This window comes from Balaenoptera physalus (genome assembly GCF_965194825.1).
Source record: "Balaenoptera physalus genome assembly, chromosome: 6".
Taxonomy (NCBI): domain Eukaryota; kingdom Metazoa; phylum Chordata; class Mammalia; order Artiodactyla; family Balaenopteridae; genus Balaenoptera; species Balaenoptera physalus.
In genome coordinates this window covers 72,904,636-72,932,612 of record NC_138885.1, presented here as the reverse complement: position 1 = coordinate 72,932,612, position 27,977 = coordinate 72,904,636, and the positions used below count along the sequence as shown (strand labels likewise).

Sequence of the window (27,977 nt, the reverse complement as noted above, 5' to 3'; positions counted from 1 at the left end):
GTAAGAATCAGATCCCAAAGGCAGAGTTTATTAAATTGAAGATTTGAAATAGCTTCAGAAGAAAAGGAAAAGGCTCTTTCATATATCTACAAAAAACAGAACATTAAAATAATACCAAAAATATTCTGAATAAATTACCACATTAAAATTTCCCTTAATAGTTTATTAAGTCCATTGAAATTAATTCGTATTTCATTGGGCCTTGGATCAAGTAGTTAGTTTTGTTGAAGTATTTCCGCTTTTGGACAGAAAAGAGTCCTGGGAATCCTGACTTGGTACACTGTATAGTCTAAAAGTTTCCTAAGCAATTTTACCTTGGAAGATTGCACCCAAGACTCTGTTCTTTGGAATAACCATAGTTCAGAGTACCTAGTGCAATCTTGAGGGCTCTGAGACAGTTTTTTTGTTAATGACACAATCACTAGCCTGTTGCCTAAACTGGAGTCTCAGGCAAGCTTCAGAGAGAAGCAGAAACCTGTTTAATAATGAGACTGAATTGCTGTGGTCAGTTTAGTACAGTACCAATAATATCAAAATGAAGGAGAGTAAAATTCTCTATTAGCTATTTTGTAAGGATTTAATCAATGTTTCCCATGAACTAAGAACCTATTATGGACAGTGAGGGCAAATTTCCAGGTCTTTCCCTTAAAACCTACAATCTCTGAAATTCTTATATGAACTTAACTCAGGGAAGGCTGAGATCTCTTCTGATTTGTCAGTTCCTCCAATGCAATTCTTATAATAGCAGTGAGCTAATTAAGAAATATAGAACATACCAAACAAACCTAATTATTTCTAGTGCTAGTACCTATTGTGGCAGATACAGAAATGCAGCCTTCAGATGTTCAGATCCTTCTTCAAGAAAGGACTTGTGGCCTCCAGCTATTAACTCCTTCAGTTTTGGCCTCAGCTTCTGAGTCCAGGTCATGCTCTTCTTGGGGTGGCCTCAGCCATAGACCAAGCAAGATGTGCTACAAGGGTCTAGACTTTCATCCAATGCAAGACTCTTCTAAGAGCTAATCCTCACTCTGGGCCTCTCTGTTGGGCTTTCAGGTACTTTGTCAGATCTGCATTATGGTCTGTTGACTCTTCCTGCTCAATCTCTTTTCCTGCCCTTTCCTTTCACAGGTGTTACTCCCCAACAAACTTTTATTCTCCTGTCTCCATCTCAAAGGCCACTTCTCAGAGGACCCAACTGACACAGTGGTTCGAGGAAAGACCCAAAAAAGCAAGTGATAAGTTGGGAGCTTGAAACTGGATCCCTCACTTCCTGACTGGCAAAGAAAAGCCCATCTCAGGTGGTATATGGGGAACAATTAGTACGTGGCACAATATGGGAGTGTGATTGCTAAAACTTTTCACTGATAGAGAGCACTGGCATATAATACTAGATAGGGAGAGTTTATTGACTTTGGGGCACTCTCTTGGAATATAGAATTAAACACTCTGGAAAGAATCTGAGTGGGTAGAGCGAATGTGCTGGTAGGGTGATTCCCAGACATCTGGAGAAAGTAATGGCTCATGGCGAGAAAAATGAAATGCCTGAATTGCCATAGCTGACCCTGGAGAGAAGACACAAAAAGCTCAGGAAAGTGGACATGCTGGAGTAAATATATTATGTGAGGCCAGAAAACCTACCACAAATTTATTTTGCACATGAGGACCCAGAGGACATATCATTCCTCAAGGCCAACAGGAATGTGCTGGTAAGAGGGGCACCAGCATCACAAAGAAAGACATCCAATGCTGACTCCTCAAGGGCTGACTATAGGAGAGCCTGCCATGGAGCTTGGTTTATTAGTAGCAGTGAGGATAATGGGGCCCTGAAGCAATAAAGGATGAGCAACACTTAACCCCCAGAAGCTAGGAGGTCATAATTATAGTGACCAGAATATAGGAGCAGTAGCCAAGAGGGAGTTGTGAAGATGGCTGACAGAACAGGGTGTCACTAGGGGCAAAATATATGGGCAGCCAATGAGACTGTTGCTCACTATACATGACTGAAAGAAGAAGGAATGGATGAGCAGGAGGCTGAAGGTGGTTGCCCCAAGAAAAAGTCACAATCTCTTGCCCAGTGCCTGAACCTGTACCAGTTTTCAAACCATTGGCTGAAGACTTAGCTGGGTCTCAGGAAGAAGCACCCTGCAACACCATATCAAGTATATATTGTAGAGATTCCCCTGACCCTTTCCCAAAGGGACCCACTTGTACTTATCTGAATGACTGTACACAGGGAAAGGGGAGTATCCACATATTTGAGCACTATTAGATGCAAGTCAGAGTTGACATTGATACCTGAAGATCTGAAGCAACATCATGGCTCTGCTATCGGAACGGAGGTACATGGAGGCCAGGTAATAAATGGAGTTATGGCCAGAGTCTGGCCCACAGTGGTCCCCTGGATTCACAGATTAACTCGGTAGTCCTCTACCCAGTCCCAAGTGTATAATTGGGATTGACATACTTCACAGTTGGAGCCATTTCCATATATTGTCCTTGGCCTGTGGAGTGAGAGGTATCATAGTGGGGTAAAGTCAAGCAGAAGTCTTTGAACCCGTCTCTCCCAGACAAGAGAGCAAATCTAAAGCATTAAATCACAATGCCTGGGGTATGGTGGAGATAAAGGATACAGGAGTAATAGTTCCCATCATATCTCCATTTAATTTGACAGTCTGGCACCTGCAGAAACCAGATGAATTAGCAGAATGACTGTAGACTACTGCAGGTTCAACCAAGAAGCAGCCCCAGTTGCAGCTGCCATGCCAAGCATAGTATCATGGCTAAAGCAGGATAATAGGACCTCAGGTACATGGTATGTAGCCATTGATTTGGAGTAAGCATTCTTTTCTATCCCAGTCAAGAAAGACAATTAGAAATAGTTAATGTCCACATGAAATAAACTGACAACAACATGCACTGACACTCTAGCCCCAGGGCTATGTTAACTCTCCTCTTTCATAATACAGTCCAGAGAGATCTAGATCATCTGGAAATTTTGTCGAAGGTCATATAGATCCATTATAACAATGACATCATGCTGATCAAACAGGTTGAGCAAGAGGTGGATAGCATGCTGGAGGAAATGAACCCTATGAAAGATCAGGGACCTGTCCCTTCATTAAAGGTTTTAGAGTGCAGTGTTCTGGGAAGTGATAGAACATCCTCTTCAAAGTAAAAGACAACTTGCTGCCTCTTGCATCCCCTACAAGAAGGAAGAAAGTACACGGCCAAGAGGATGCTTTGGGTTCTGTAAACAACGTACTCCAGACCTAGGAATATATTTCTGGCCTATAATACCAGGTGCAACCTGGCACAAGAAAGGGCTCTGCACCAGGTATGAGCTATAGTGCAGGCAGCCTTGATACTTGGGCTAAAGGATCTGGCAGATCCTATGGTGTTAGAGTTGTCAGTTTTGGGAAAAGATGCAGTATGGAGTTTATGGAAATCTTAGTAGGAGAATCACAGTTCAGCTTCCTAGAGTTCTGGATCAAGGTTGTACAACTTTTGAAAAATAGCTCTTGGCATGCTACTGCTAAAAAGGGAATGCTTGATCACGAGACACTTAGTGGTACAAAATGAAACGTGTCTTACTGAACCCACCATGTCATAAATTCTGGGGGCCCAGTCACAAGATGAAAGTATTATATTTGGGATAAAGCATGAAGAAGACCAGACATAGTGCAGACCTTGACATCACCCATCACAGTTGTATCGATACTCTTCTCTCAGCTCATATTGATGGCCATGTGGGGTAGGAGGTGGGGTCTTGAACAACAAGCTGAGGGAAGAAAAAATGGCCAAACGTAGTTCACAGGTGGGTTGGCTAAGTATGCGGATAAAGGCTTAAACTGGACAACAGCTACACTAAAGCCTTAGTCAGGAAGAGCCTTGAAGACAGAGGAGAGGGAAAATCTTCCTAATGGGCAGAGCTTCGGGTGGTACACATGGTATGGAGGGAAAAGTGCCCTGACTTTCGAATATTATCTAATATTTGCAATGGCAAATAGCCTGGCTGGCTGGTCAGAGGTCTGAAAAGAAAGAGATTTAGAAGGTTGCAGACAAGGAGGTCTTGGAGGCTTAGAGATACGTGGCTATAAATACTGGTGTGGGCAAAAAGTGTGAAGATCTTTTTGTCGCATGTCAATGTCCACCAGAAAGTATACATTATAGAAGAAGAACTAAACAGCCAAGTAGACAAAATTACTCAGCTAGTTGATGTTAGCCTGTCTTTGTTAGCGGCCACCCCAGTGCTGGCATAATGGACACATGAATGAAATGGTCATGGTGACAAGAATGGAGTCTATGAAATGGGCCTATCAGCATGGAGCCCACTTATCAGAGCTGACCTGCCTGCTGCCTCATCTGAAAACTCAACCTGCCAGCAGGAGAGACCAATGTTGAGCTCCTAATATGTCATCACTCCTACAGGAGATCAAGTAGCCTTTGGCAGCAAGTTGACTACATTGAGATCATTCCATCCTGGAAAAGGTGCAGCATAGGAATAGATTACTTATTTTGGGTATGCATTTGCAGCCCACCAATCTTCACCTAGCACAACCATCTGGGGACTTACACAATGCCTGAGCCACAGGGACGGAATACAATACAATATAGCATCCAACCAGGGAAATCAGTTTACAGGAACTGATTTACAGTTTTCAGGTGCAGGAAGGGGCCTGTGGCCATGGGTTCCACTGGCTGCACCACATGCTGCACGTCCCAGAATCTGGTGGCCTAGTATAGCACTGCAATGGTCTGCTCAGGGTGAAGTTCAAGTACTCTCTAAGAGACAATACTCTGCAAGAATGAGGTGCTGTTCCCCAGGATGCAGTAGACCTTGATATGGCTCAGGATCCCAGATAGAAACAATAGGTGGGGCCATAAACAATGGCTTAAAACAGGAATAGCCCCATTTACCATCATTCCCAATGACCCACTAAGGGATCTAGTACTTCCCATTCCTGCAACTCTGAACTTTGTGGAATTAGAGGTTCTAGTCCCCAGAGGTGGTATATTCTTGCTAGGGCACACAGGAAGGGTCCCACTGAACTAAGCTTCATCTGCTGCCTAGGAACTTTGGAATCCTTGAGTTCAGGGACAAGTAGGCAAGGAGTCAACACCCTGTCAGGGAAGCTAATTCTGATCATGAGGAGGAGGCAGGCCTGATGTTATTCGATGGAGGCAAGTAGGAATACATGTGGTACTCAGGTGATCCACTGGTACACCTCTACCTTCTCCAATAGTGACTGTAAATGGACAAGGGCAGCAACACCTGCCTGAGAAGGGGACTGTTACCAGGGGCTCAAATTGCTCAGGAATCAGGGTTTTCACACCACGCGTTTAATTACTGAGACCAGCAGAAGTGGTAGCGGAGAGAGAGAGGAAAATTTAGGATGAATAGTGGAGGAAAGAGTCAATGAGTTCAGTTGTGGCTCAAGACCAACTGCAAAGATGGGGACCATAGTTTGTCCCACTAACTTCTGTCTTTGAAGTGTCTCTACAGGAAGACACCAGTTCCCTGAATGTGTATGGAGAGTGAATCTACCTGGTGCAATGGGTGGGCTGGGACAAACACAGAGATGTGCTGCTCAGATACCTCCTCAATAAATGGCTTTTTGCCTGGTTACAAGGAGTGTGGTTAGGTGACAGCCTTTAACTGTTACCACTTTCAAGTTCACCTCAGGTTTTGAGTTGAGGCCACACGCTTCTCGGGGAGGCTCTGGCCAATGACTGAGCAAGACAGTGTTATAAAGGCCTCGCCATTGTAGCCCAGGAAGGGACTCTTCATCTTTGCTCTGGAGCTACCCCTACCCCGTCTAGTTTTCTCCCTTTTCCTTTCATCTTTTTTTACATTCTTAATTTTATCACTGTTTACTTCCTCGAGGACCCAAATGACAAACCTAGTCTCTCCCAGTTCCACCCAGTTCCCCTAGGTTCAACTCCAACTTTCCTATTTCTGTTGATAAATGTAGAGGTGGTATTGTGCTTTTTTCAGATATGGATACAAATGGTTACCAGATTCATCTCCTATTATTACAACTAAAATCTATCCACTTAAATATTTTAAGACACCAAAATGCACCTTAAGCTATGGCCAAATATCTTACATATGAAAAAGGATAGATAATACTATCATATGGTAGGAATTATCACAAATGCATCAAGGGTATCAAAACTAATTCAGTCTTAAAAACTATTCTGTGGGGTGGGTACTATTATCAGTCCTATCTAACGGATCAGGAAATGGGCACACAGTGTGAAGTAACCTGCCTAAGGTCAATCGTCCATATCAATAGATTCATGATTTAAACATAAGTTGTTGTGCTCCAGTGTCTTTACCCGAAATCACTTTACTCTTCTGCCTCTAGGAAGGGTTTAGCAGTACCCTAACATTGTAATAAATCAGTGTTTGGAGAAACCAGGACTGGTTTATACACTTGTTTTGAGGAACATAAAGATACAGTTTTAGGAAAAGATAGTTTCAAAACAGTAACAAGCAGTTAACTTTTAGGTTTTGTTACTGTTGAAAAGTAATGTTTAAGAAAATACTTCGATTGATTACCTCTGATTTGCGTACAGACTGCGATTTCCAAGTCGGTCAGGCAATCTCCTTCTCAGCATGTCTCGCCAGCTGGTACCTTAACCTAAAATAGAGGCACCATCTTCTCTACAGAATTAGTTTCTCCTCATTACTTCACTCTGTGGTCCAATATTCTCCCATTCACTTGGGCTGGAAATCTTGGAATTTAGTAGGCACTTAACCTTTGGTAACATTTTTGCTTTTTTTGGTTCCTGGTTTAACTATCGTAAAAAGTCTGAAGAAGGTGTCTGCTCTCCTTAAGATTTTCACGGAAAAGTGACTACACTGAGGTCTACTTTTTTGCCAACTGCAGAGAAATAATTACAGATTAAAGTAAATTTTAAAAACTCTTAAACACAACCAGGTTTCTGGCGGGCCTACAGCACGCACTCTCTGGCGCTTATCCAGAAGAACTACAATTCCCGTCGTGCGTTGCTGCCTTCTCACCCTACAATTGCTCGCGTCATTTCCGTCCTCATTGGCGGTGGGTTCTGGATTTTGTAGTTTGTGTCAACTTCTCTTTTGTTGGCGTCTTGGGAAGGGAAAAATGTGGCCGGATCGACAGCTCTGTATCTGGTATTACAAGATGGTATTTTAAACAAATTAATAGGATAACGTATCAAAGTCAGTTTAGCGTCAGGTTTTTATGTATTTCACGTTCCGCCTTCCTCTTACCGCCGGGGCGGGAAGGGGAAGTGACGTACGTCCGGTGTAATGGCGGCGCGGTGGAGCGCCAGGTAATTACTGAACTCCGTAGACTCGCTACAGGCAGGGAACTGAAGTGGGGGTGGTGGGTTGCCAGACCGCGCGGGAAGTGAAGGGGAACCGGGAGTGGGTGTGGGCTCGCTGGTACGGCCGTGGGCGACTCGGGTGCGCTTGGGTCTCCCGCCGCGCGCTGGCCCGCGAGGTTGGGCTGTGAGTGTCGGTCGGGCCGAGGAGTCCCAGCGGTTGGGGTGGGGACGGGGCAGCGGTGAACTCCCGTCCCGCCTGCGCGGACAGAGTAGCTTCCTCGAGAGGTTCCTGGGCCTGTCTCTCCGCAGTGGCTTTATTGTGGAATCCAGCACCAGTGCTGGTACTCTCGCCTTTCGTGTGCGTGTGTTTTGGGCGCGGATTATTTACTTACTCGTTTGGGCTTCTCAAGGCCCTTTTCTTATGCCCCGGCCCCGGGCCACGGTTGCGAGATCAATGAATGGTAGTTAATTAAAAAATAGTGGAAGTTTCACTCTCATTCCTCTTTGCGGCGTAATGTGACTGATTCTTTAAAAATTTCATTAGTCGTTTCTTTTTCATTCATTTGCCACGTAATTTCTGACGCTTACTAGTGTTTATTCCTGGGGACTGTTGTTACTCATTACAAGTGTTCTTCCTCTGTCATCCTTTATCCTTGCATAACCTGAACTATCACCAATAAGATGATAACTCCCAAACTTGGGTCTCCAGTCTCCACATCTCTATCGAGCTCCAATCCTACAGTACATTTGCACGTAACGGTAATATAATATCATAGTTAATTTTACTGACTCCAACTGCAATCACCAGTTTACCGTTTTTCGCTTAATTCTTAAAACAATTCTTTCAGATAAATGGAGAACGAAAAAAATGGGGAAAGCCTATTCCAGATGCAAGAATTAAGTGATTGAAAGTGGGGTAAGAGTATGCTTTTTTAGGTTTCCACAGACTGGGAATAGCAGATAGATAAACAAGCAAACTTGGGCTTCAGAAAACCAGTTAACCTGCCTCTTCCTTATCTGTATTTAAACTTGTTTTAGGATTGCCAGTTCACCTCAGTTAACATCCTAATGTGGAAAAGTGGATTTAGAATTGGCATTAAAAGTGTGATCTTGATTACAAGAAGCGTTTAGTGTCTGTAGGAGGAGGAGGCCTACTTGAATTGGTACTGGATGAAGGACTAGTAAACCAAAGATTCCAGTCTTGGTCCAGAACTTATTAGGTCTGTCACTTGGGGCAGATTACCTAACATCTCTAGTCTCAGCTTCCTCATCTAAAAATTACAGGTTGTTTTGAAGTTGAAGAAAAATAATGTATGTAAGGCACTGAGACTTCAGAGGCCAAGAACCTTTAATATCCTGCCTGACCCAGTGGTTCTGAAAATGTGTCCTGAATCAGTAGAATCAATAGCATCAATATCTCCATGGAACTTGTTAGAAATGTAAATTATTGAGCTTCACCCCAATCCTGTTGAATCAGAAGCTGGGGAATGAGGGACCCTTCACTCTTTTTTGCCAGAGCATTCCCGAGATTCTCATGCCAGTTAGTTTGAGAGCCACTGTTCTAGCCCATCTCCTAGGTATCGGCTGTGGTTCACCCCTATCCCCAGAATCAGGTTTGCTGCCTTCTTTGCTCCAAAGTGTTTGATCTGTGGCCAGCTAGTATTTTCCTTATTATGCTGCCACATCCTTCCTCATGTTGCATAGCTTAGTTCCAATCACTTCTGGAGTTCTGACACTTCCTAGATTGCTCAACTGTCTTTCCTAAACCAGTCTTCTTAGCTCTGTCCTTTTTCCCAGCTGCTGAATTGTTAGAGGTTAAGTCTCCTCCCTGATGATTGTGCATTGCCGAGAGTTCTGCAGTAGCTTGTTGTATCTGAGACCACCTAAGAGAGTACACAGTGATACATTGTTTATTTATAATGCCCATGCCTTAACTTGAACCTTATTTTCTGTTTATGGTTCACTTGTATTTGGACTGAATCTTGTACTACCTGGTATATCCCTAACTTGATACAAGTCATGGCGGGCCTAGAGCTAGTTCAAGAAAGAAGTGGCTGTTGGTAATATAGCTGATCCCACTAATGGCTTGGAGGGCTTCCTTGCTGCAGTTCTCTACTTCTCTGTTTAAATCTGAGAATCCTAGCGTGGGAGGATAATGGAACAAAAAGGCCTCTGGCACGTTAGCTTTAGCAAACTTCCAGACGTAATAAACCTGTAGCCTGACTATTTTATCTCAGTATATACATTTCCCAAGTGGACATTGGAAGAGACATTTCAAGGCCTACAACAGAGTACAAACTTTCAAAGCATTTTCTTCAGAAATAATATATCTGGAGAGGAAGCAATGATTAAAGCAAGCCTTTGCTATTTGTAGCTAAGTTAATAAATCTTTCCCAGTGAACAGATACCAAAAAGATGGTGTGGGCTGCCTTGGCCAGGGGACATAAGGGCTCCTGGAATTATCGAATAGTTTGGCTAATGGGAGGGAGAGACCCAGTGGAGGTTCGTGTTTAACTTGACTTTGATCCTAACTCATAAATGGATCAGACTAGAATTCAGTACTTCCATCTCAGAAGCTACTCTGTGAGTCCTTTCCTGAATTAGTTTACCAGGACAGCTTTATTCTAAACCTGGGGACAGGAGCCTCTGGAGTAGAACGTAGTGCTGTGTGTCGAGGGGATAGTTCATAAACTTCTCTGTGGAGGACACGGCATCCAAGTTTTCTTTAAAACTTAGAATGTGATTTACTGAATGGCGCTTTCATTAAATCTTCAGCAAGCCCACTTTCAAAGCTGTGCTGTGAGAGTTGGTGGAACATATCCGGCCCGTATACTTAATTAGGCAAGCTGATGAACAGATTTGGGGTGAGGGGAGACAAAGTGGTATGAATGTTTGAAAGCATGCAGCATCCTCAATAATTAGACTTGTTTTGGTAAGTTGAAGTAACTGCACCTCCAGGATCAGATTTCCTCTTGCAATGCCTTCAAAGGAACTGTTTTTTTTCTGTTTTGTTTTGTTTTTTTTGTTTTTGTTCTTGTTTCTTTTTTTCATGGCAATAGGGAGGTATATTCAAGCTGCTCTCCAGGTTAACGTGGAATGAAGACAGATAAGGAATGGCACCTGATAGGACTGTCATGATACAATTGATGACATATAGCTTGGCGGTTCCTAGAAATAGGGGTTGATATGTGGGACAAGGCTGCTGTGGTATTCCTTGGTAAAGAAGTTGTTAAAATATCATTATAGGGAGTTAAGAAATAGGAGCAATAATCAAAAGTCCACACACCTCTTTTTATATTTGATTTTAGAATTGGAACCTATTAAATAGCAGGCACTGTCCTAAGTTTTGGATATATAACAGTGACCAAGAACTTCAAGGATCCAGTGTTCTTCTACAAGGTCTTTCATCTCTCTGAGTCCTTACTGATGCTGTCTCATTGCTGGAATGACCTTTTCCCCCTTTCCTACTTGTCCTTCAAAATTCAGCTTCTAAACCCATTTCTTTCTATATGCCCCAGACCCACCTAGTTGCACTTTCTTTTTTCCAGTAGTGTTGAGTTTATAACCTTGCTATAGCACTTGGACTTCTCTGCTCTGCCTGATGATAGGAACTCTCATCTCTCAGATCTCAATGCCTCCTGTGCAGCTTAACGTATATCTCCCCTCACTATACACAGACACTGCCTTTAACCCTCTATTCCTAATTTGTTTCCGAAGAATAAGGGGTAAGGTAAGAAAGTAGAAAAAGACCATCTGGCTTTTTCTCTTAACCTTATACTTCCTCATTTTCTCTGCAAGTGCTTTTCTGAACCACTTTTTTTTTTTTTTTAGGAGTTTGTAAGCTCTTTTTCTCTTTTAACTTTTATTGGAGTATAGTTGATTTACAGTGTTGTTTCTGCTGTACAGCAAAGTGAATCAGTTATACATATATCCACTCTTTTTTAGATTCTGTTCCCATATAGGTCATTACAGAGTGAACCACTTTTTAATATAATTATCAATTATGACACCAGCCTCGTTATTATTATTTTTTTTTAGTTCTGTTTTCTCATTTGTCCTGTACAAAATTTTTCACTTTTTATGACCTCACAAAGGAGACTCCCCTGCACAAATACAAACTTTAAGACAAAATGAAAAAGGAGCTATTCAGTGGGTGATTAGAAGCACTAGAGCTACTTCTTTGCCATAAGATATATATTAAGTAAAGTGGTGAGGGTTGTGGTATAGGTTTGAAATGTAAGGTTTTGTCTCTTTGTTATCTTGAAAATGGGTATAAATTTAGCTTAATCGCAGACCAGTAAAACCCATAATGGTAATATTTGTCCAGTGAATGGGGTGCTGGGGTTAATGAGGAAAGTTAAATTCTGTTGCCAGCCAGTTGAGCTGTGAACCAAGTGAAGTGTGGGGAAACTGAGGGGAGGCGAGGTGGGCTTGTGGGGGTGTGGTTAAGTACAAGTGATTGAGGGTACAGTAGCAGTAATGATGTCCCTTAGGGTTTATTTTATTCAGCAATTAGAGGGACTGCTACCCCAAGAACTCTTTTCTATCAAAGAGTAATATAAGGAGATAGATTGTTGATACATTGAGACAGAATTTTCATTTTTGAAATTTAGAAGGAAATTTAGAAAGTGTGGAATGATTGAATATATCATAGTGAGATCTTTTTCTTTTCTTTTTTAACATCTTGATTGGAGTATAATTGCTTTACAGTGTTGTATTAGTTTCTGCTCTATAACAAGGTGAATCAGCTGTATGCATACGTACATCGCCATATCCCCTCCCTCTTGCGTCTCCCTCCCACCCTCCCTATCCCACCCCTCTAGGTGGTCAAAAAGCACCAAACTGATCTCCCTGTGCTATGCAGCTGCTTCACACTAGCTATCTATTTTACCTTTGGTAGTGTTTATATGTCAGTGCTACTCTCTTACTTCATCCCAGCTTACCCTTCCCCTTCCCCGTGTCCTCAAGTCCATTCTCTATGTCTGTGTCTTTATTCCTGTCCTGCCCCAGGTTCATCAGACGCTTTTTTTTTTTTTTTAGATTCTATATATATGTGTTACCCTACAGTATTTGTTTTTCTCTTTCTGACTTACTTCACTCTGTAAGACAGACTCTAGGTCCATCCACTTCACTACAAATAACTCAATTTCGTTTCTTTTGATGGCTGAGTAATATTCCATTGTATATATGTGCCACATCTTCTTTATCCATTCATCTGTCAATGGACACTTAGGTTTCTTCTATGTCCTGGCTATTGTAAAGAGAGCTGCAGTGAACATTGTGGTACATGACTCTTTTTGAATTATGGTTTTCTCAGGGTATATGCCCAGTAGTGGGATTGCTGGGTCGTATGGTAGTTCTATTTTTAGTTTTTTAAGGAACCTCCATACTGTTCTCCATAGTGGCTATATCAATTTACATTCCCACCAACAGTGCAAGAGGGTTCCCTTTTCTCCACACCCTCTCCAGCATTTATTGTTTGTAGATTTTTTGATCATGGCCATTCTGACCAATGTGAGGTGATACCTCATTGTAGTTTTGATTTGCGTTTCTCTGATGATTGGTGATGTTGAGCATCTTTTCATGTGTTTGTTGGCAATCTGTATATCTTCTTTGGAGAAATGTCTGTTTAGGTCTGCCCATTTTTGGATTGGGTTGTTTGTTTTTTTGATATTGAGCTGCATGAGCTGCTTGTATATTTTGGAGATTAATCCCTTGTCCATTGCTTCGTTTGCAAATATTTTCTCCCATTCTGAAGGTTGTCTTTTCGACTTGTTTATGGTTTCCTTTGCTGTGCAAAAGCTTTTAAGTTTCATTAGGTCCCATTTGTTTATTTTTGTTTTTATTTCCATTTCTCTAGGAAGTGGGTCAAAAAGCATCTTGCTGTGATTTATTCATAGAGTGTTTTGCCTATGTTTTCTTCTAAGAGTTTGATAGTGTCTGGCCTTACATTTAGGTCTTTAATCTATTTTGAGTTTATTTTGTGTATTATGTTAGGGAGTGTTCTAATTTCATTCTTTTACATGTAGCTGTCCAGTTTTCCCAGCACCACTTATTGAAGAGGCTGTCTTTTCTCCACTGTATACTTTTGCCTCCTTTATCAAAGATAAGGTGACCGTATGTGCGTGGGTTTATCTCTGGGCTTTCTGTCCTGTTCCATTGATCTATATTTCTGTTTTTGTGCCAGTACCATACTGTCTTGATTACTGTAGCTTTGTAGTATAGTCTGAAGTTGGGGAGCCTGATTCCTACAGTTCCGCTTTTCTTTCTCAAGATTGCTTTGGCTATTTGGGGTCTTTTGTGTTTCCATACAAATTGTGCAATTTTTTTGTTCTAGTTCTGTGAAAAATGCCGTTGGTAGTTTGATAGGGATTGCACTGAATCTGTAGATTGCTTTGGGTAGTACAGTCATTTTCACAAAGTTGATTCTTCCAGTCCAAGAACATAGTATATCTCTCCATCTGTTTGTATCATCTTTAATTTCTTTCATCAGTGTCTTATAATTTTCTGCATACAGGTCTTTTGTTTCCTTAGGTAGGTTTATTCCTAGGTATTTTATTCTTTTTATTGCAGTGGTAAATGGGAGTGTTTCCTTAATTTCTCTTTCAGATTTTTCATCATTAGAGTATAGGAATGCAAGAGATTTCTGTGCATTAGTTTTGTATCCTGCTACTTTACCAGATTCATTGATTAGCTCTAGTAGTTTTCTGATAGCATCTTTAGGATTCTGTGTGTATGGTATCATGTCATCTGCAAACAGTGACAGTTTTACTTCTTGTTTTCTGATTCGGATTCCTTTTATTTCTTTTTCTTCTCTGATTGCCATGGCTAAAACTTACAAAACTATGTTGAATAGTAGTGGTGAGAGTGGGCAACCTTGTTCATGATCTTAGGGGAAATGGTTTCAGTTTTTCACTGTTGAGAATGATGTTGGCTGTGGGTTTTTCATATTATGTTGAGGTAGGTTCCCTCTATGCCTACTTTCTGAGAGAGTTTTTATCTTAAATGGGTATTGAACTTTGTCAAAAGCTTTTTCTGCATCTGTTGAAATTATCATATGGTTTTTCTCATGCAGTTTGTTAATATGGTGTATCACATTGATTGATTTGCGTATATTAAAGAATCCTTGCATTCCTGGGATAAACCCCGCTTGATCATGGTGTATGATTCTTTTAATGTGCTGTTGGATTCTGTTTGCTAGTATTTTGTTGAGGATTTTTGCATCTATGTTCATCAGAGATATTGGCCTATAGTTTTCTTTTTTTGTGACATCTTTGTCTGGTTTTGGTATCAAGGTGATGGTGGCCTGGTAGAATGAGTTAGGGAGTGTTCCTCCTTCTGCTATATTTTGGAAGAGTTTGAGAAGGATAGGTGTTAGCTCTTCTCTAGATGTTTGATAGTATTTGCCTGTGAAGCCATCTGGTCCTGGGCTTTTGTTTGTTGGAAGATTTTTAATCACAGTTTCAATTTCAGTGCTTGCGATTGGTCTGTTTATATTTTCTATTTCTTCCTGGTTCAGTCTCGGAAGATTGTGCTTTTCTAAGAATTTTTCCATTTTTTCCAGGTTGTCCATTTTATTGGCATACAGTTGCTTGTAGTAATCTCTCATGATCCTTTGTATTTCTGCAGTGTCAGTTGTTACTTCACCTTTTTCATTTCTAATTCTGTTGATATGAGTCTTCTCCCTTTTTTTCTTGATGAGTGTGACTAATGGTTTGTCAATTTTGTTTATCTTCTCAAAGAACCAGCTTTTAGTTTTATTGGTCTTTGCTATTGTTTCTTTCATTTCTTTTTCTATTTCTGATCTGATCTTTATGATTTCTTTCCTTCTGCTAACTTTGGGGGTTTTTTGTTCTTCTTTCTCTAATTGCTTTAGGTGTAAGGTTATGTTGTTTATTTGAGATGTTTCTTGTTTCTTGAGGTAGGATTGTATTGCTATAAACTTAACTCTTAGAACTGCTTTTGTTGCATCCCATAGGTTTTGGGTCATCATGTTTTCATTGTCATTTGTTTTTAGGTATTTTTTGATTACCTCTTTGATTTCTTCAGTGAGCTCTTGGTTATCTCATAGTGTATTGTTTAGCCCTCATGTGTTTGTATTTTTTACAGTTTTTATCATAGTGGGATGTGCTTTTAATTTAAGGCCTGGTTTCTCTGTGGCTAGCTTTGCAGATATTTAAAGGATCTTTTTACCCTGCATGGGTAGAATGCAGTGGAACCCTACAGGTTAGTAGTATGCATATATTTTTAGAGGCAAGTTGGGCAAGTTCTTATAGCCAAGAGATGAAGACCTTGTGAGAAATTTTGTTAGAGAGGTCAAAATCAACTTGCCTTCTTCTAAAATGAAACGAGGAGTATCTTATTATGGGATCGTCCCTAAATGGAGCCTTCCCCCTACTTTCCCCTGTATACAATGGCAGAGAGAATGGGCAGATTTGATTTTATCGCCTATTAACTGAGAAAGCAAAATCAGTGGGATTTGATGACTGACTGGGAGTGAGGAAAAGGAGACTGTCACTTGGCTAGCTTTACAGGTAATATCTTAGAGGAAGTGCTGGTTTGAGGAGAGGAGGAAATGAGTTCCAGTTTGGACTACCCTAGTTCAGAGGGTCTTTGGGACATCCACATGGAGGTTTCTGTAGGCATTTGGCGATAAAGATTTGGAACACTGTATAAAAGGTTGGGCTGGAATAAAGTCATTCTTATGAATATGAGTTGAAGATGTGAGGGTGGAGATGGTCTTCCAGAGAGAATATGGAGAAAGAAAATATAAGCACTATTCATTTGTTCATTTAACAAATATTGAGAGACTTCTATTTTGGGATTACAGCAATGAACAAAACAGATAAAAATCCATGAGCAAAGATTAAACTCTATGGGATAGTAAAATGTTAGAGGGGTGGACAGAAGAAGAGACAAGAGCAACACCAGATGAACTTGGCACCCCGTAAGTTGAGAAGTGAAAACTTCAAGAAGGGGGTTAGCAGTACCAAGTGCTAGAAACAACGTCATAAAATAAGGAAGTGGCCCCTGCATTTAGCAACAAGGAGGTCATTATGTAACCTTGACAAGTACTATGTAATAGTGGGAGTGGAAAACCAAATTGTGGTGCGTAAGAGGGCTTAATGGGAGATTTAAGAATTAGCGGCCGCCAGTGTGGACTCATCTACCAAAAAAAACCTGGTTGTGTAGAGAAAGATACTGGAAGTAGAAAGGGGGTAGGATCCAGGGAATTTGCCCCATAAATGACATAATTTATATTTAAATGAATCAGTAAAGAAGTTCAACGTATAGAATTTTTCTTTAAAACCAACTCATGTTGAAATGAATACTATAAATCAAGAAATAGCTGATAGAAATTTGGAAACAAACAAAAATTGGCAACTTCCCTGCTCTCATAGAGCCTGCATTCTGGTGAAAAGGAGCACATTACAGGATGGTTCTTCCTATGTACCAACAAAAGAATGCTACTTAAAAAATGTTTAAGTGGCATATCCAAATGATCATATCACTTTAATTTCTTTGATAACTTAAACACAGACTAATTTGGACTGGTTTCATCGTGTAGGAAATGAATGGGGGGTTAATACCTCCTCCCAGTTTATAATGAGTAATTTTCGGTATGAATATTGGTGTCACTGATTCCTTAAAATGATAAGAACTTTTAGATTTTTGTCAGTTTTTTTACTCATCTGAGTCTTACTGTCTCTTAAGATGTCCCCAAGTTGGTCCTGTCTCCCCTACATAGGGTCAGAGACCAAAGGTTTTTATATTGTTTATTCCTCATCATTTAAAAATGCAAACAATATCCAATACTGTCTGCACAGTTTTTAACCCTGTACTTCAACATGGTAACCTTCAGTTATTCAAATGGTTATGCATCAGAGCGCACATCTGATGTACGATGGTGTACCAGGAAGCAAACAGGGAGGGCAGGTCTGCAGTTCTTTATTTGTAATTCTGATTTGACATTCAGAATTCTGTTCAGATTTTAGAGAAGAAATACAGTGCAGATGTATTTATTAAGTTGTTCCCCTTTGGGGATCCAGGGCAACATCCTCTAATCAAATACATGTAATATTTCCACAGTGCATCAAGTGAAGAATCACATTAAGTCTCAAGTTAGTGCATGTCAGATTTTGCTGCCAAATGAGTTTGCCACAAGCTAAAGAAAAATCTGAATTTCAAGGCTTTTCAGATTTCAGAATTGCAGATAAGGGATTGTCACCCTGGTGACTTTTCCTAAAAAGTTTTGGCCCTTTTATTTTCTTGAAATTGTGAACCTGTGCTGAATTCAAATACAGTATCACTTTTTTCTTATGTGGCATATCATGGGGCAAATTTCTCACTAATATGTATATATCCAAAAAAAACAGCAAGAAAAAATAAGGAAGCAGTTTTCTTAAACAATGGAGTCTTCCTTCAGTACAGATAGGGAAAAGCCATAGCAATTTTGTCATTAATGCTTAAGAACTGTGGTCAGGGAATTCCCTGGCGGTCCAGTGATTAGGACTCTGCACTTTTACTGTGGAGGGCGTGGGTTCAATCCCTGGTCGGGAAATTAAGATCCCACAAGCCATGCTGTGCGGCCAAAAAAACAAAAAACAAAGAACTGTGGCCCATCTGTTACTCCTATCTGTTCCCTGAACAGGAAAATCACTGTTTGGAAGGGTCAGGGGCTTGGGTCCTATTTGTTTTTCCCAAGGATACCATCACCTTTTTGTATTAAGAACAGATTTAAACTAGCTTTTATTTTGAATACTATTTAATATTCCATTTTCCCCACTGGGCAGCTAAAGTTTGTTTTTAACTCTGTTATAATGTTTGGAGTTTCCCACACCTACGGTTACTATTTAGAATGCAGAAGAGCAAACTAAAGGAAATCCACTTATTTGACTTTTATTTTAATTTATTTTTGGCTGCAGTAGGTCTTCGTTACTGCGCGTGGGCTTTCTCTAGTTGTGGCGAGTGGGGGCTACTCTTTGTTGTGGTGCGTGGGCTTCTCATTGCAGTGGCTTCTCTTGTTGCGGAACACGGGCTCTAGGTGCACAGGCTTCAGTAGTTGTGGCTCACGGGCTCTAGAGCACAGGCTCAGTAGTTGTGGCACACGGGCTTAGTTGCTACCAGGCATGTGGGATCTTCCTGGACCAGGGCTCGAACCCGTGTCCCCTGCACTGGCAGGCAGATTCTTAACCACTGCACCACCAGGGAAGTCCTTCTTTGACTTCTTTTAACAATTTTAGGACAGTATGCTTCCACAAGTTCCTCCAGCATGGGTTGAGGACACCTAAGGGACAATGATAGATGTGTTATACTGAAATGATTGAGAAAGCATTGCATTTCAGCCATTAGTTGAATATTTTCTCATTTTCTGAATTTTTGAGATAACTGTGGAATTTATAATTTCATAGTTTCCAGTTAACAGTCTAAAGCACTTCTTACAAATCTTATTGAATATTTTGCTCTCTGATGCTTGCTGAAACTACATCTCCTTATTATAAAATATTCTCCTTGCTCAGGAGAGCAGGTGTGGTTTTGCTGAGTTGCTTACTTGTGACAAGGAGAGAGAAATTTAATAATTCATCATAAAATCCACACAGCGATGCTAAGAAGAGCAGTGAGAGCTGTAAACTCTAGATAAATCGCTCTCATTGCAGGAATTTCCAATTTGTCTAAGTATCAAGCATGCACATGTTGAACTCTCCTTATTTCCCTACAGGCATATTCTTTATAAATCTGGATGATGATAGTACTTCATGCATTTTTTGTTAGAACTGCGGTAGCAGTTTGCAGTATTGTCAATTTCACACTTACGTTTTGGGAGGTAGAAATGTAACAGGTTGTACTTGATTGCCAGAAAAATGTTTGATGATGATGGTTAAAGGGTAGAAAAGTGAAAGATGACAACGATCAGAAAGAAAAGTCATTAAATTTAAATGGATGAGATAATTTGAAATAAAAGGCATTAAAAATTTCCCTTTGTCTGTGTGTAGGTAGGTTGAGAAGAGAAACCAGGTTTAAGACCCAAGAGGGATAGTCAAGGAAAATACTAGGTCTTGAACAATAGAGTCAAGTGATTTATTTTTTCATATTGTACCTGGTCACAGTGAATTCTAGGTATGCAAATTAAATAAGGGAATCCTTAAAATTATTCATGTTTAAAATGAAGTAGTGCCTCATTATATTAACATCAAAACCTTTACTATCTGGAACTTTAGAAGAATGGATCAGTTTAGAATAGAAAAATTTTCTGGATAACAGAGATCATATCTGTTTACATTTTATAATTTACCAATTTGGCATCAGTTTATTAATGTTGGCATTTTCATTGGGATGCAATATCAGATGGTTTTAGCATCAGATAAACTTTTTTGAATTTTAATGCTGTTTACTAACTGTGATTTACTTGTACACATTGCTTCAACTCTCTGTACCTCAATTCTCTCACTGAAAAATAAGACTTAAAACATCACAAAAGCAGGGTAATCATGAAGGTTGAATTAAGAATATATAAATGAAGTGCCTGGCATAGTGTCTTTGTGGCTATAATAATGTATTATTATTTGTTATTGTTGCTGTTGTTACCTTACTCTAAATTACATGTTTCTGACTTCTAACACAGGAAATGTAATTTGTTCATCTCTGGATATCTCAGAAACATCACTGTAATGTGCTATAGAATCTGTTAGTGTGGATGGCGAATTCGTTTGTTGGGAGCTGCTGTATACATTGGCATTTCTTCCATTGGCTGGTTTTGAACGGTGTTGGGCCGCCTGCGTACACCATTGCACCATTCCTATCAGCTTTGAGACACTGATCATCATATTATTTTAAATATTTATTTATTTATTTGGCTGCACCGGGTCTTAGTTGCAGCACGCAGGATCTTCATTGCGGCATGCGGGCTCTTAGTTGTGGCATGTGGGCTCTTAGTTGTGGCATGTGGGATCTAGTTCCCCAACCAGGGATTGAACCCAGGCCCTCTGCATTGGGAACACGGAATCTTAACCGCTGGACCACCAGGGCAGTCCCATCATCGTATTATTTTAAAATGACTTGTCTCATTGGAGAACTGTAATATAGTTGAGGAAAATGCTATTTTAAAGTTTGTATATTATTGGCATTAAAGCTTAAACTATCTCCTTTATTATCAATTTGGGCACACTATACAGGTAACAGCTGATTTTGAAATGAGTCTTATTTCGGGTGCATGCTAAGATAAGTTCTCTTGGGTAGAAAATATGTATCTAAGGATTTAAGTAATTCTGAGAGTCCAGATCCCACCCTCTTCTCATTCTTCTACCCAGAAAACCATGATGTGAATATAATAATTGTCAGCAAGTTCACAGTCTTACTGGACTAGAAAGTGTTCTCTTCCATTATTTTGTCTCCCATGAAGAGAAAAGACCTTCAGTCCATCTCCTTTTTTAGAAGAAAGGCTCCATAGAGGAGTTAGTGCTGAATTCAAGTTAGCATGAGTCCTGCTATATAAACACATCCCATTTTAGAGTAGGGCAAATTGTTCAACTTCGGATCTAAGCAAGGTCTACATATTACATATGTTAAGTCTGTTAGGCCTCTTTTATTCTGTAACAGCTGTGCCATTCGTTTCTTTTTTTGTCCCCCATGCTATTGAATTGTTGGAGAAAGTGCTTCAGTTGTCTTGTATGTTAAAGCCCATCAATGAAAAATCCCCAGTAACGTACCTAGTAGTCATCAGATGGTCTTGGCAGGAATTTGTAGACTAGAGAAAATTTGTAAACTAAAGAGTTGCTGGAACAGTAAGTGGTCGTATCTTTAGAACACGCGAGTCCATGTGGACACCATTTTGTGTGGGTCAGATGGGTCTGGATTAACTAGAAATAAGAATTTGACCCTAAATAATCCATGTTGTATATCGTGACTTAGATGGGTTTAATTTTTCTTTTTTGCAAATTAGTGGAAATCCATTTTACAAATTGTGGTTTCTGTGTCAGTTGTCAATTCTTGGCTGTCATCAAGGCTGTTTTTTTGTTTTTTTTTTTCATTTTATTAATACCCCTTCTGGTTACTCAGCCTAAGCTGAAGGATAGACCATTATCTTCTGGAGATGTGATCAATCCCTATCTGCACTGTTATTCAGTGGGTCATGATTGTATATCAAGTTTGTGATGGTAGTAGTATCTCTAGTGCCAGGTTTTTCTTGTTGTTTATGTAAAATGATCATTTGGCATCATAGTAGCTGCAGAGCAGCATTTAAGACTCTGGAGATCACACATTGATGATTGCAACATAGACAAACTCTAGGATGAGCATTATTATATTATTCCTTATTTCCCATAATCTGAATCTGCCATGGAAAATAACTAAACAACTCTTCCCATTAATTTGGATATGAGTTTTTTTTTTTAACTTTGACAGTATCTGAAGAATTAATTAGTATCATATCTGGAGATTGTCAAAAACAAGGATCTTGGGAGTACCATGACTAAAAGGCCCCAGTGTCTGCTAATCATTTAGAATTGTGTTGTTCAGTATAGTAACCAGTAGCCACATGTGGCTATTCATGTTTAAATATAAACTTAATTAAAATCAAATAAAATTAATTTTCTCAGTCCCACTAGGTACATTTGAAGTGCTCAGTAGCCACACGTGGGCAGTGACTATTGTATTGGTATGGTGGCTACTGACAGGGCAGAATATGAACCTTTCCGTCAGTGCAGAAAGTTCTGTTATACAGTGCTGATTTAGAAGTGTCAGCCAGCAGAGAGGGAAAAAAACAACCAAGAGGATCACGGACAAAAATATGCAAAGAAGTGCATGGCAGTCACTGCTGTCTAGCATCAGGGGAAGGAGGCCCTTGTTCTGTCTTCAGTGTTTTCTCCTTCAGGATCAGAAAAGTCCTGGAAATCAGTCACAGGTGATGATGGCAGCAGTATCCATCAGCATATTCCCTGAAAAAAGTAAAGAGTACTAGGTAGAGGCTTTTACTTGGATTCTTTTGAGGTTCCTTCTGGACGATTCAATTCCTGAGGCTCATTCATAGAGGAGTGAATGTAAGGAACGAGCAAAAACTATTAATTTATATAACAACATTATTAGAGGAGAGAGGAATCCGTTATTGAGGTATAATACAGTATCATCCTGGGAGCAAGAACAAATTATGGATAGTAAGGACATTGACAGTTCTCTAGGCTTTTAATTTTTACATAAAGTATGTTCCAGATCTCACCAGTTAACAAGCATATTTAAGCCTACAGGCAAAATAAAATTTATAGAATTTATTTCAGTCTATGTATATGATTTTTTTTAACTTGAGAAGTACATAATCATTGAAACATTTATTGTTATCAGATACATATCTCATTTATATAGGAAAGCTGAACTCGATGCAGGTTTTTTTTCCTCTTGTTTTCCTCTCTCAATTTTTCATGTTTTGTTTCCATTTTAAGGATAATAAAAGTGTTTTATGAACATATTTTATCATCTGGATGACTGCATTTCAGTGCTTAAATTTGTGTTTGTGATCATGTTATAGTAGATAGTGTTACTTTAATTATCATGGCTGATTTTTTTTTTTGGGGTCTGCATTGGGTCTTCGTTGCTGCGCGCCGGCTTTCTCTAGTTTTGGCGAGCGGGGGCTACGCTTTGTTGCGGTGCACGGGCTTCTCATTGCGGTGGCTTCTCTTGTTGTGGAGCACGGGCTCTAGGCACGCAGGCTCAGTAGTTGCAGCACGCGGGCTCAGTAGTTGTGGCACACGGGCTTAGTTGCTCCGAGGCATGTGGGATCTTCCCAGACCAGGGATCGAACCCGTGTCCCCTGCATTGGCAGGCAGATTCTCAACCACTGCGCCACCAGGGAAGTCCCATGGCTGATATCTTAAGCTCCAGAAAACCTGCGCTGTGGCCGTCAGTGCATTACGAGTGAGAATTTTCTCCCTATAAATTGTGCCCAGAATTTCTCAGATTTAAAAGCACTGATAACTGATTTTTTTTTTACACGCATGAATGTGCTTCTTACCAGTGAGTTAAGGATTAATATTTGGGATTTATGTTTCCCTTTCCAAATGATTTATGACTAAGTTCTTCATTATAAAGTAGGTAAGCTGTGGAGTCTCTCTATATTTTACCTTAAGTGGCTCATGGTTTAAGACAAATTGAGAACCAGTTTCTCATCCAGAATTTGAAAGCTGAGCAGTCTTGAGGAAGAGTTAAATGTTGGAATTACCTTGGGGATGCTTTCATAAAACCAGCGTGCCTAGGTATTCCCCACACCCCCACATACGTATCTTCTGCTGTAGTAAGTCAGGTGGGCCCCAATAGATGTACAGGTAATTTTCTGATCATGCAAGTTTTCTTATTTCAAATTATTTTTAGTTTATTAATTAATTTATTAATTAATAAATAGTTAATTTGATTTATTATTTAATTATTTAAATAGTGACTTAGGGATCAGGTTTTACAATATTAAGTAATGATCTGAAACTGGCGTGTGTGAAAAAAGCCCAACCAGCCACTTTGCTTTATTAGTAGCTTAGTGCTTTGCTTATCATTATAGATTTACTTTTTATAAGCAGGACATAAGCTCCATGTGGGCAGGGGATTTTGTTATGGTTGTTCATTGCTGTCTGCCCAGTTCCTAGAAAAATGCCTGGCAAAATAATACAAGTGCAATAAATATTTGTTGTTGTTGAACAAGTGTATGTATAAATAATACTAGGTGATAAGGATATGCTAGAATATAACAATTGTGCTAGTAGAAGTAAAAAACAAAAATACCATTGCCTTTGCGCAAAAGTTAGTTGAGTAAGATTCTGAGTTTTATAGCTCTATACATTTATAGCCATAAAAACAGGATCTTTGAAAAGAATCATGTGATTTGTGTATGGCACATACACATTGTGTAAGTCATCTTGAGGCAACTGGGGCATAAAATCCATCCAAGACAAGGTTGTGCCTTCAGGGTTGTATCACCTGAGGTGAGGGAGGAGTAGCTTCTGTTTTTTAATTAGAAATGTTTGTGCATTAATATTTGATATAATTAATAGAGTTAGATTTAGGTTTGCCATCTTATTTTATTTCATTTTGTCCCCTTTGTTTTTTGTTCTTCTGTTCCTTCTCTCCTGCCTTTATAAGTTAAATATTTTTTTAAATTGAATTTTAATTTGTCTGTAGACTTTTTAGCTATATTTATTTATGTTATTTTTTTGGTCATTGCTCTAGAGAACACATTATATAGCCTTAACTTTTCACAGGCCTCTTAGAGTTCGTATTGTTCTGCTTCAGAAAAAAATACAGAAACCTTGCCTCATGTAGGTCCATTTTAGTCCATATATATCCCATCTGCATACACTATGCCCTCTCTAGACACTGTAGTTTTTGCTTTAAAACAAACCTGTGTATTTTAGATAAAGGAAAAAGTTGTCATTTATATTTCTCGAGAAAGTTACCATTTCCAGTGTTACTCATTCCTTTTTGAAAATCCAGACTTCCATCTCATATCATTTCCGATAAGCCTGAGGAGCTTCCTTTAGCATTTCTTACAGTGCAGGTCTGCTGGTGATACATTTTCTTAGTTTCTCTTCGTTGTTTTTGTTTGCTTTGTTCAATCAGTAAATGTCTTTATTTCATCTTCATTCTTAAGATTATTTTTGCTGGAATTCTAGATTAATTCAGTTTCTTACTCTTTCAGCACTTTAAAAATTATTCAGCTGTCTTCTGGTCTCCTTAGTTTCTGATAAGAAGTCATCAGTAATTTGAATTATTTCCTTTTACATAATATGTTGTTTTTTTCCTCTTGCTGCTTTCAGGATTTTCTCTTTATCTTTGATTTTCAGCAACATTGTTTCACACATACATCAAACAGGCCAAAAAAAATAAATAACAACTTCATAGATGAAAAAAGGAAAAAAAAGAAACCTTTTATCTTTGGCCTTTTTAACCATCTCATACAAACGAACTTCTTACAGTACAGCTAAGTACATACACAAAAAGGTTACTGGAATGCTCGGAATAAGATTTTTTGTTGTGGTGGTTTTTGTTTTTTTTACAAGGTTTTTTTTCTCCTTTGAGATTATAATGAACATGGTCACACCACAAGTAAAGTCAGAAGTAGAACAGAGAACGCTCTGAAGGTTGGTTTGGTCATCCGAGATCATTAAAAATGGCTGACCCCCTAACAATATGTTCAAAAATATAAAATGTAAATAAAAAATACAAACAAATTTTCCTTTTTAAGTACTTTAAGAAAAAAGTCAGGGCCTTGGAAGTTTTGGTTCTTTTTTCTCCCCTGTTGCAAATTCGCATTGTGGTTGACTACTGACTACTATATATGACTATGTGTGTAAGTGTGGTTTTCTTTACGTGTATCCTGCCGGGGATTCTCCAAGCTTTGTGAATCTGTGAATTTGTGCCTTTCATCAAATTTGGGGAAATTTTGGCTGTAATTTCCTGAAATATTTTTTCTATCCCATTCTTTCTCTCTTTCCTTCTTGGACTTTAATTACACATGCACTAGGTCTTTTGATAATTGTCCCACATGTCCCTGATACTGTTCATTAAAATTTTTTATCTGTTCTTTAGATTGGATAATTTCTAATGATCTTACATCAAGCTTTCTGGCTTTCCTTTATCTCCATTTTGAATTTTTTGCTTCATATATTTTTCAGTTCTAGGATTTCAGTTTGGTTCATTTTTTGTTTTGTGTTTGTTTGGGGTTTTTTCCTGAAATTTTCTATATTTTTATTCCTTGCAAGCATGTTTTCCTTTGCACTTTTGAGTATGCTTTAAAAACCTCGTATACTAGTTTCAGCATTTGGGTTGGTGTCTCAGTGTTGGTTTCCTTTGTCTTTTTTCTTAAGATTGGGCCACAGCTTTCTGATAAGTTGAGTTATTTTTTAATTGTATCCTGGACATTTTACTATTATGTTAAGGCTTTGGATTCTGGTACATTCCTCTGAGGAATGGTGACCCTTCAGGCAATTAATTTGATTAGGCTTAAATTGCAAATTCTGTCTCTTAAGCAGTTGTTCACATCTCAGTTCAGTCCTGTGATCCTGAGTAGGACACTATTTTTTTTTTTTTAAAGATAAAATTAATTTATTTGCCCTCGCAACTCCGTGGGGTGGGCGTGGGCCAGGGCCACACTGGGGCCCCAGAGTCCTATGCGCATGCCCTGCAGCAGTGGGCTGGGGAATCGTGTCTGGAGTGCCTGCTCCCTCATCCAGAGCTGCCTTGAGCTGGGTCCCTCCTGACCCCATCATCCTGCTCCCATACGCAAGGGGTACACAGGTCCACCTGCAACAAACTCGGGCCTGCCTCCGGCAGCAAGGAGAGGACCCTGGGGACGGCTGAGTGGGAAGGCAGGCAGGAGGGTGTGGTTCAGTGCAGAGAGCTGCTATTCTGCTCTTCAAAGGCCATCTTGCCCAGGAGCTGGCTGTCCAACTCCACCCCACTCACAGGTAGCTGGAAGAAGTTCATTTCGGCTGCTAAGGCTGCCATGGCAGAAGGGTCCTGGCCAAACTGAGCTCGCAACATCATGTCCATTTTCTCCAGCCTCCTCTTAAGCCGCTTGGCCTCCTGCTCCCGGATGAGCCGGGCCTGCCGCTTCTCCGGGGTTTCATTGGCCCGCTTCAGCCTCATGGCCTCCCGATCTCGCTGCAGCCGGCATGCCCGCTGCTCATCTGTCTCCTGCATGCGCTGCAGGCGCTTGGCTTCTCAGTCCCTCATGCGCCTTACCTCCCGCTCCTCGGGGGTCTCATTGTCCCGCCGGCTCTTCTTGGCTGTGCGCTCTCGTTCCAGCCGCTGCAGCCGGACTTCCAAAGAGGCTCGTTCTGTTGACGCAGGGCCCCACTTGCGTACACTGGGGGTTTGGGCTTCTAGCAGTTTCCGGTAGGCAGCACAGTTGTTGCACACAAGCAGAATTCCAGCAGGGTACACTGGAGGACTAAAGGCAATGCCCTTCCCCTCAGCACTGGAGGGGCCCTCTCTGTGGGCTGACGGTAGGGATTCCATATTAAGGACTTCATAAATTTCTCACTGTTAAACGTGGCATGGCTAGTAAAACGGGCTCCACACACAGCACAGTTAGACTGCTGGTCCTCCGAGTGGATTAGGAGGTGGCAACCCAATGACCCGGGGGAGCTAAGGGTCCGGCCACAGACAGGACACATGTAGCTCTTGGCGCTCACCACTGCTGCAGTGTGCTGGTACACATGCGCAATCAGCTGCCCCCGACTCCCACAGTCTAGCTGGCAGAGGGGACACTGGCAGAGTCCAAGTAAGGGGTCAGAATTCAAATTCTCCGTGACCTCATGCTCTACCACATTGTTCCCACCAACAGGCTGTTCTGCATTTTCTAACTTTTTCCACTTTGACCACCCCTCCGTCTTCCTCTGATGTGTGGGAAGAGACTTCATCTTGTGTGGTCTCCTCTTCATCACCCTCACTGTCACTGCTACTGGAGTCCTGATCTCTTAGTTGTTGGATAGCTTGTCGCTGACTGCCAAGGTCTCCAGGAAAATCAGTTTTCATCATCGCCTGGCGGGCTTGCTCTTCTAGCCCAGCAAATACTCGATCCCAGTGAACTTTATTTGGATTTGTCTGTTTCCGACGGGACATGTTTCCCTGATCCAAGAGCTCTGGCTTTTCCCAGTTTCACGACTGGATGTTACTACCTCCTTGCAAGG

General features: G+C 40.4%; 1 protein-coding gene, 1 long non-coding RNA gene and 1 pseudogene across 3 annotated transcripts in view; 1 reads left to right on the top strand and 2 right to left on the bottom strand.

The window, feature by feature from the left end:
* Positions 1-7,037, bottom strand: part of LOC309663226 — a 117,104-nt gene extending 110,067 nt beyond the window's left edge. Inside the window, exon 1 of the long non-coding RNA XR_014265155.1 lies at positions 6,563-7,037. This is a non-coding gene — a long non-coding RNA (uncharacterized lncRNA). The remainder of the gene's footprint in view (positions 1-6,562) is intronic.
* A 171-nt stretch (positions 7,038-7,208) lies between these two features.
* CWC22 (CWC22 spliceosome associated protein homolog) overlaps positions 7,209-27,977 on the top strand; it is a 69,689-nt gene continuing 48,920 nt past the window's right edge. The window contains exon 1 of the mRNA XM_082466698.1: positions 7,209-7,317. The gene's annotated coding sequence lies outside the window, so the exon portion shown is untranslated. The remainder of the gene's footprint in view (positions 7,318-27,977) is intronic.
* LOC309663190 (zinc finger protein 821 pseudogene) lies at positions 21,806-27,909 on the bottom strand (annotated as a pseudogene). The gene has a single exon. The product of its transcript is annotated as a zinc finger protein 821 pseudogene (transcript).